The sequence below is a fragment of the Salmo salar genome, chromosome ssa01 (assembly GCF_905237065.1).
Source record: "Salmo salar chromosome ssa01, Ssal_v3.1, whole genome shotgun sequence".
NCBI classification, from domain to species: Eukaryota; Metazoa; Chordata; class Actinopteri; order Salmoniformes; family Salmonidae; genus Salmo; species Salmo salar.
In genome coordinates, this window is record NC_059442.1 from 169,747,616 (window position 1) to 169,757,867 (window position 10,252).

Genomic DNA, 10,252 nt, shown 5'->3' on the forward strand with positions numbered 1-10,252 from the left:
AGCAGGTATAGAAGGCATTATAACATGACAGCAGCAGGTATAGAAGGCATTATAACATGTCAGCAGCAGGTATAGAAGGCATTATAACAACATGACAGCAGCAGGTATAGAAGGTATTATAACATGACAGCAGCAGGTATAGAAGGCATTATAACATGACAGCAGCAGGTATAGAAGGCATTATAAACATGACAGCAGCAGGTATAGAAGGCATTATAACATGACAGCAGCAGGTATAGAAGGTATTATAACATGTCAGCAGCAGGTATAGAAGGCATTATAACATGACAGCAGCAGGTATAGAAGGCATTATAACAACATGACAGCAGCAGGTATAGAAGGCATTATAACATGTCAGCAGCAGGTATAGAAGGCATTATAACATGTCAGCAGCAGGTATAGAAGGCATTATACAACATGACAGCAGCAGGTATAGAAGGTATTATAACATGACAGCAGCAGGTATAGAAGGTATTATAACATGTCAGCAGCAGGTATAGAAGGCATTATAACATGACAGCAGCAGGTATAGAAGGTATTATAACAACATGACAGCAGCAGGTATAGAAGGCATTATAACATGTCAGCAGCAGGTATAGAAGGCATTATAACATGTCAGCAGCAGGTATAGAAGGCATTATAACATGTCAGCAGCAGGTATAGAAGGCATTATAACAACATGACAGCAGCAGTTATAGAAGGCATTATAACATGTCAGCAGCAGGTATAGAAGGCATTATAACATGTCAGCAGCAGGTATAGAAGGCATTATAACAACATGACAGCAGCAGGTATAGAAGGCATTATAACATGTCAGCAGCAGGTATAGAAGGCATTATAACATGTCAGCAGCAGGTATAGAAGGCATTATAACATGACAGCAGCAGGTATAGAAGGCATTATAACAACATGACAGCAGCAGGTATAGAAGGCATTATAACATGTCAGCAGCAGGTATAGAAGGTATTATAACATGTCAGCAGCAGGTATAGAAGGCATTATAACATGACAGCAGCAGGTATAGAAGGCATTATAACAATGTCAGCAGCAGGTATAGAAGGCATTATAACATGTCAGCAGCAGGTATAGAAGGTATTATAACATGATAGCAGCAGGTATAGAAGGTATTATAACATGATAGCAGCAGGTATAGAAGGCATTATAACAACATGACAGCAGCAGGTATAGAAGGTATTATAACATGACAGCAGCAGGTATAGAAGGTATTATAACATGTCAGCAGCAGGTATAGAAGGTATTATAACATCATGACAGCAGCAGGTATAGAAGGCATTATAACATGACAGCAGCAGGTATAGAAGGCATTATAACAACATGACAACAGCAGGTATAGAAGGCATTATAACATGTCAGCAGCAGGTATAGAAGGCATTATAACAAAATGACAGCAGCAGGTATAGAAGGCATTATAACATGTCAGCAGCAGGTATAGAAGGTATTATAACATGATAGCAGCAGGTATAGAAGGCATTATAACATGTCAGCAGCAGGTATAGAAGGCATTATAACATGTCAGCAGCAGGTATAGAAGGCATTAAAACAACATGACAGCAGCAGGTATAGAAGGTATTATAACATGTCAGCAGCAGGTATAGAAGGCATTATAACATGTCAGCAGCAGGTATAGAAGGCATTATAACAACATGACAGCAGCAGTTATAGAAGGCATTATAACATGTCAGCAGCAGGTATAGAAGGTATTATAACATGTCAGCAGCAGGTATAGAAGGTATTATAACATGACAGCAGCAGGTATAGAAGGCATTATAACAACATGTCAGCAGCAGGTATAGAAGGCATTATAACATGTCAGCAGCAGGTATAGAAGGTATTATAACATGTCAGCAGCAGGTATAGAAGGCATTATTACAACATGACAGCAGCAGGTATAGAAGGCATTATAACATGTCAGCAGCAGGTATAGAAGGTATTATAACATGTCAGCAGCAGGTATATAAGGTATTATAACATGACAGCAGCAGGTATAGAAGGTATTATAACAACATGTCAGCAGCAGGTATAGAAGGCATTATAACATGTCAGCAGCAGGTATAGAAGGCATTATAACATGACAGCAGCAGGTATAGAAGGCATTATAACATGTCAGCAGCAGGTATAGAAGGCATTATAACAACATGATAGCAGCAGGTATAGAAGGTATTATAACATGTCAGCAGCAGGTATAGAAGGTATTATAACATGACAGCAGCAGGTATAGAAGGCATTATAACAACATGACAGCAGCAGGTATAGAAGGTATTATAACATGTCAGCAGCAGGTATAGAAGGCATTATAACATGTCAGCAGCAGGTATAGAAGGTATTATAACATGTCAGCAGCAGGTATAGAAGGTATTATAACATGTCAGCAGCAGGTATAGAAGGCATTATAACAACATGTCAGCAGCAGGTATAGAAGGCATTATAACATGTCAGCAGCAGGTATAGAAGGCATTATAACAACATGACAGCAGCAGGTATAGAAGGTATTATAACATGTCAGCAGCAGGTATAGAAGGCATTATAACATGTCAGCAGCAGGTATAGAAGGTATTATAACATGACAGCAGCAGGTATAGAAGACATTATAACAACATGACAGCAGCAGGTATAGAAGGCATTATAACATGACAGCAGCAGGTATAGAAGGCATTATAACATGTCAGCAGCAGGTATAGAAGGTATTATAACATGTCAGCAGCAGGTATAAAAGGCATTATAACATGACAGCAGCAGGTATAGAAGGCATTATAACATGACAGCAGCAGGTATAGAAGGCATTATAACATGTCAGCAGCAGGTATAGAAGGCATTATAACATGACAGCAGCAGGTATAGAAGGCATTATAACAACATGACAGCAGCAGGTATAGAAGGCATTATAACATGACAGCAGCAGGTATAGAAGGCATTATAACATGACAGCAGCAGGTATAGAAGGTATTATAACATGACAGCAGCAGGTATAGAAGGCATTATAACATGACAGCAGCAGGTATAGAAGGTATTATAACATGACAGCAGCAGGTATAGAAGGCATTATAACAACATGTCAGCAGCAGGTATAGAAGGCATTATAACATGACAGCAGCAGGTATAGAAGGCATTATAACATGTCAGCAGCAGGTATAGAAGGCATTATAACAACATGACAGCAGCAGGTATAGAAGGTATTATAACATGACAGCAGCAGGTATAGAAGGCATTATAACATGTCAGCAGCAGGTATAGAAGGTATTATAACATGACAGCAGCAGGTATAGAAGGGATTAAAACAACATGACAGCAGCAGGTATAGAAGGTATTATAACATGTCAGCAGCAGGTATAGAAGGCATTATAACATGTCAGCAGCAGGTATAGAAGGTATTATAACATGTCAGCAGCAGGTATAGAAGGCATTATAACATGTCAGCAGCAGGTATAGAAGGTATTATAACATGTCAGCAGCAGGTATAGAAGGCATTATAACATGACAGCAGCAGGTATAGAAGGCATTATAACATGACAGCAGCAGGTATAGAAGGCATTATAACATGACAGCAGCAGGTATGGAAGGTATTATAACAACATGACAGCAGCAGGTATAGAAGGTATTATAACATGACAGCAGCAGGTATAGAAGGCATTATAACATGACAGCAGCAGGTATAGAAGGCATTATAACATGACAGCAGCAGGTATGGAAGGTATTATAACAACATGACAGCAGCAGGTATAGAAGGTATTATAACATGACAGCAGCAGGTATAGAAGGTATTATAACATGTCAGCAGCAGGTATAGAAGGCATTATAACATGTCAGCAGCAGGTATAGAAGGTATTATAACATGACAGCAGCAGGTATAGAAGGCATTATAACATGTCAGCAGCAGGTATAGAAGGTATTATAACATGTCAGCAGCAGGTATAGAAGGCATTATAACATGACAGCAGCAGGTATAGAAGGCATTATAACATGACAGCAGCAGGTATAGAAGGCATTATAACAACATGACAGCAGCAGGTATAGAAGGCATTATAACATCATGACAGCAGCAGGTATAGAAGGCATTATAACATGACAGCAGCAGGTATAGAAGGCATTATAACATGACAGCAGCAGGTATAGAAGGTATTATAACATGTCAGCAGCAGGTATAGAAGGCATTATAACATGTCAGCAGCAGGTATAGAAGGTATTATAACAACATGACAGCAGCAGGTATAGAAGGTATTATAACATGTCAGCAGCAGGTATAGAAGGCATTATAACATGTCAGCAGCAGGTATAGAAGGCATTATAACATGACAGCAGCAGGTATAGAAGGTATTATAACATGTCAGCAGCAGATATCCATTTGTTAAACTATCCTTTAGTAAAAGGAGAATGTCCACAAGTATTATGGCTGCTGTTCACAAGGTCTGCAAACCAAACCTGTCCGTGAAGGCATTATAACAACATGTCAGCAGCAGGTATAGAAGGCATTATAACATGACAGCAGCAGGTATAGAAGGCATTATAACATGACAGCAGCAGGTATAGAAGGCATTATAACATGACAGCAGCAGGTATAGAAGGTATTATAACATGTCAGCAGCAGGTATAGAAGGCATTATAACATGTCAGCAGCAGGTATAGAAGGTATTATAACAACATGACAGCAGCAGGTATAGAAGGTATTATAACATGTCAGCAGCAGGTATAGAAGGCATTATAACATGTCAGCAGCAGGTATAGAAGGCATTTTAACATGACAGCAGCAGGTATAGAAGGCATTATAACATGACAGCAGCAGGTATAGAAGGCATTATAACATGTCAGCAGCAGGTATAGAAGGCATTATAACAACATGACAGCAGCAGTTATAGAAGGTATTATAACATGTCAGCAGCAGGTATAGAAGGCATTATAACATGTCAGCAGCAGGTATAGAAGGCATTATAACATGACAGCAGCAGGTATAGAAGGCATTATAACAACATGACAGCAGCAGGTATAGAAGGTATTATAACATGTCAGCAGCAGGTATAGAAGGCATTATAACATGACAGCAGCAGGTATAGAAGGCATTATAACAACATGTCAGCAGCAGGTATATAAGGTATTATAACAACATGACAGCAGCAGGTATAGAAGGTATTATAACATGTCAGCAGCAGGTATAGAAGGCATTATAACATGTCAGCAGCAGGTATAGAAGGTATTATAACATGTCAGCAGCAGGTATAGAAGGTATTATAACAACATGTCAGCAGCAGGTATAGAAGGCATTATAACATGACAGCAGCAGGTATAGAAGGCATTATAACATGTCAGCAGCAGGTATAGAAGGTATTATAACATGTCAGCAGCAGGTATAGAAGGCATTATAACATGACAGCAGCAGGTATAGAAGGCATTATAACAACATGACAGCAGCAGGTATAGAAGGCATTATAACATGACAGCAGCAGGTATAGAAGGCATTATAACATCATGACAGCAGCAGGTATAGAAGGTATTATAACATGACAGCAGCAGGTATAGAAGGCATTATAACAACATGTCAGCAGCAGGTATAGAAGGCATTATAACATGACAGCAGCAGTTATAGAAGGCATTATAACATGACAGCAGCAGGTATAGAAGGCATTATAACATGACAGCAGCAGGTATAGAAGGTATTATAACATGTCAGCAGCAGGTATAGAAGGCGTTATAACATGACAGCAGCAGGTATAGAAGGTATTATAACAACATGACAGCAGCAGGTATAGAAGGCATTATAACATGTCAGCAGCAGGTATAGAAGGTATTATAACAACATGACAGCAGCAGGTATAGAAGGTATTATAACAACATGTCAGCAGCAGGTATAGAAGGCGTTATAACATGACAGCAGCAGGTATAGAAGGTATTATAACAACATGTCAGCAGCAGGTATAGAAGGTATTATAACATGTCAGCAGCAGGTATATAAGGTATTATAACATGACAGCAGCAGGTATAGAAGGTATTATAACATCATGACAGCAGCAGGTATAGAAGGCATTATAACATGACAGCAGCAGGTATAGAAGGTATTATAACATGTCAGCAGCAGGTATAGAAGGCATTATAACATCATGACAGCAGCAGGTATAGAAGGCATTATAACATGACAGCAGCAGGTATAGAAGGCATTATAACATGACAGCAGCAGGTATAGAAGGCATTATAACATGACAGCAGCAGGTATAGAAGGCATTATAACATGTCAGCAGCAGGTATAGAAGGTATTATAACATGACAGCAGCAGGTATAGAAGGCATTATAACAACATGACAGCAGCAGGTATAGAAGGCATTATAACATGACAGCAGCAGGTATAGAAGGTATTATAACATGACAGCAGCAGGTATAGAAGGCATTATAACAACATGACAGCAGCAGGTATAGAAGGCATTATAACAACATGTCAGCAGCAGGTATAGAAGGCATTATAACAACATGACAGCAGCAGGTATAGAAGGTATTATAACATGTCAGCAGCAGGTATAGAAGGCATTATAACATGTCAGCAGCAGGTATAGAAGGCATTATAACATGTCAGCAGCAGGTATAGAAGGCATTATAACATGTCAGCAGCAGGTATAGAAGGCATTATAACATGTCAGCAGCAGGTATAGAAGGCATTATAACATGACAGCAGCAGGTATAGAAGGCATTATAACAACATGACAACAGCAGGTATAGAAGGTATTATAACATGACAGCAGCAGGTATAGAAGGTATTATAACATGACAGCAGCAGGTATAGAAGGCATTATAACAACATGACAGCAGCAGGTATAGAAGGTATTATAACATGTCAGCAGCAGGTATAGAAGGCATTATAACATGTCAGCAGCAGGTATAGAAGGCATTATAACATGTCAGCAGCAGGTATAGAAGGCATTATAACATGACAGCAGCAGGTATAGAAGGCATTATAACAACATGACAGCAGCAGGTATAGAAGGTATTATAACATGTCAGCAGCAGGTATAGAAGGCATTATAACATGTCAGCAGCAGGTATAGAAGGCATTATAACATGTCAGCAGCAGGTATAGAAGGCATTATAACATGACAGCAGCAGGTATAGAAGGCATTATAACAACATGACAGCAGCAGGTATAGAAGGTATTATAACATGTCAGCAGCAGGTATAGAAGGCATTATAACATGTCAGCAGCAGGTATATAAGGCATTATAACAACATGACAACAGCAGGTATAGAAGGCATTATAACATGTCAGCAGCAGGTATAGAAGGCATTATAACAACATGTCAGCAGCAGGTATAGAAGGCATTATAACAACATGACAACAGCAGGTATAGAAGGCATTATAACATGTCAGCAGCAGGTATAGAAGGCATTATAACAACATGACAACAGCAGGTATAGAAGGTATTATAACATGACAGCAGCAGGTATAGAAGGCATTATAACATGACAGCAGCAGGTATAGAAGGCATTATAACATGTCAGCAGCAGGTATAGAAGGCATTATAACATGTCAGCAGCAGGTATAGAAGGTATTATAACATGACAGCAGCAGGTATAGAAGGTATTATAACATGACAGCAGCAGGTATAGAAGGTATTATAACATGTCAGCAGCAGGTATAGAAGGTATTATAACAACATGACAGCAGCAGGTATAGAAGGCATTATAACATGTCAGCAGCAGGTATAGAAGGCATTATAACAACATGACAGCAGCAGGTATAGAAGGCATTATAACATGACAGCAGCAGGTATAGAAGGCATTATAACATGTCAGCAGCAGGTATAGAAGGCATTATAACAACATGACAGCAGCAGGTATAGAAGGTATTATAACATGACAGCAGCAGGTATAGAAGGCATTATAACATGTCAGCAGCAGGTATAGAAGGCATTATAACAACATGACAGCAGCAGGTATAGAAGGCATTATAACATGACAGCAGCAGGTATAGAAGGCATTATAACATGTCAGCAGCAGGTATAGAAGGTATTATAACATGTCAGCAGCAGGTATAGAAGGCATTATAACATGTCAGCAGCAGGTATAGAAGGCATTATAACAACATGACAACAGCAGGTATAGAAGGCATTATAACATGTCAGCAGCAGGTATAGAAGGCATTATAACAACATGACAGCAGCAGGTATAGAAGGCATTATAACATGACAGCAGCAGGTATAGAAGGCATTATAACATGTCAGCAGCAGGTATAGAAGGTATTATAACATGTCAGCAGCAGGTATAGAAGGCATTATAACATGTCAGCAGCAGGTATAGAAGGCATTATAACAACATGACAGCAGCAGGTATAGAAGGCATTATAACATGTCAGCAGCAGGTATAGAAGGCATTATAACATGTCAGCAGCAGGTATAGAAGACATTATAACAACATGACAGCAGCAGTTATAGAAGGCATTATAACATGACAGCAGCAGGTATAGAAGGTATTATAACAACATGTCAGCAGCAGGTATAGAAGGCATTATAACAACATAACAGCAGCAGGTATAGAAGGTATTATAACATGACAGCAGCAGGTATATAAGGCATTATAACATGTCAGCAGCAGGTATAGAAGGTATTATAACATGTCAGCAGCAGGTATAGAAGACATTATAACAACATGACAGCAGCAGGTATAGAAGGTATTATAACATGACAGCAGCAGGTATAGAAGGCATTATAACATGTCAGCAGCAGGTATAGAAGGCATTATAACATGTCAGCAGCAGGTATAGAAGGCATTATAACATGACAGCAGCAGGTATAGAAGGTATTATAACAACATGACAGCAGCAGTTATAGAAGGTATTATAACATGACAGCAGCAGGTATAGAAGGTATTATAACATGTCAGCAGCAGGTATAGAAGGCATTATAACATGTCAGCAGCAGGTATAGAATGCATTATAACATGACAGCAGCAGGTATAGAAGGTATTATAACATGACAGCAGCAGGTATAGAAGGCATTATAACAACATGACAGCAGCAGGTATAGAAGGTATTATAACATGACAGCAGCAGGTATATAAGGCATTATAACATGTCAGCAGCAGGTATAGAAGGTATTATAACATGTCAGCAGCAGGTATAGAAGGTATTATAACATGTCAGCAGCAGGTATAGAAGGCATTATAACAACATAACAGCAGCAGGTATAGAAGGTATTATAACATGACAGCAGCAGGTATATAAGGCATTATAACATGTCAGCAGCAGGTATAGAAGGTATTATAACATGTCAGCAGCAGGTATAGAAGGTATTATAACATGACAGCAGCAGGTATAGAAGGCATTATAACAACATGACAGCAGCAGGTATAGAAGGCATTATAACATGTCAGCAGCAGGTATAGAAGGCATTATAACAACATGACAGCAGCAGGTATAGAAGGTATTATAACATGTCAGCAGCAGGTATAGAAGGCATTATAACATGACAGCAGCAGGTATAGAAGGTATTATAACAACATGACAGCAGCAGGTATAGAAGGCATTATAACATGTCAGCAGCAGGTATAGAAGGCATTATAACATGTCAGCAGCAGGTATAGAAGGCATTATAACATGTCAGCAGCAGGTATAGAAGGTATTATAACATGTCAGCAGCAGGTATAGAAGGCATTATAACATGTCAGCAGCAGGTATAGAAGGCATTATAACATGACAACAGCAGGTATAGAAGGTATTATAACATGACAGCAGCAGGTATAGAAGGTATTATAACAACATGTCAGCAGCAGGTATAGAAGGCATTATAACAACATGTCAGCAGCAGGTATAGAAGGTATTATAACATGACAGCAGCAGGTATAGAAGGTATTATAACATGTCAGCAGCAGGTATAGAAGGCATTATAACAACATAACAGCAGCAGGTATAGAAGGTATTATAACATGACAGCAGCAGGTATATAAGGCATTATAACATGTCAGCAGCAGGTATAGAAGGTATTATAACATGTCAGCAGCAGGTATAGAAGACATTATAACAACATGACAGCAGCAGGTATAGAAGGCATTATAACATGACAGCAGCAGGTATAGAAGGCATTATAACATGACAGCAGCAGGTATAGAAGGTATTATAACATGTCAGCAGCAGGTATAGAAGGCATTATAACATGTCAGCAGCAGGTATAGAAGGCATTATAACAACATGACAGCAGCAGGTATAGAAGGCATTATAACATGTCAGCAGCAGGTATAGAAGGTATTATAACATGTCAGCAGC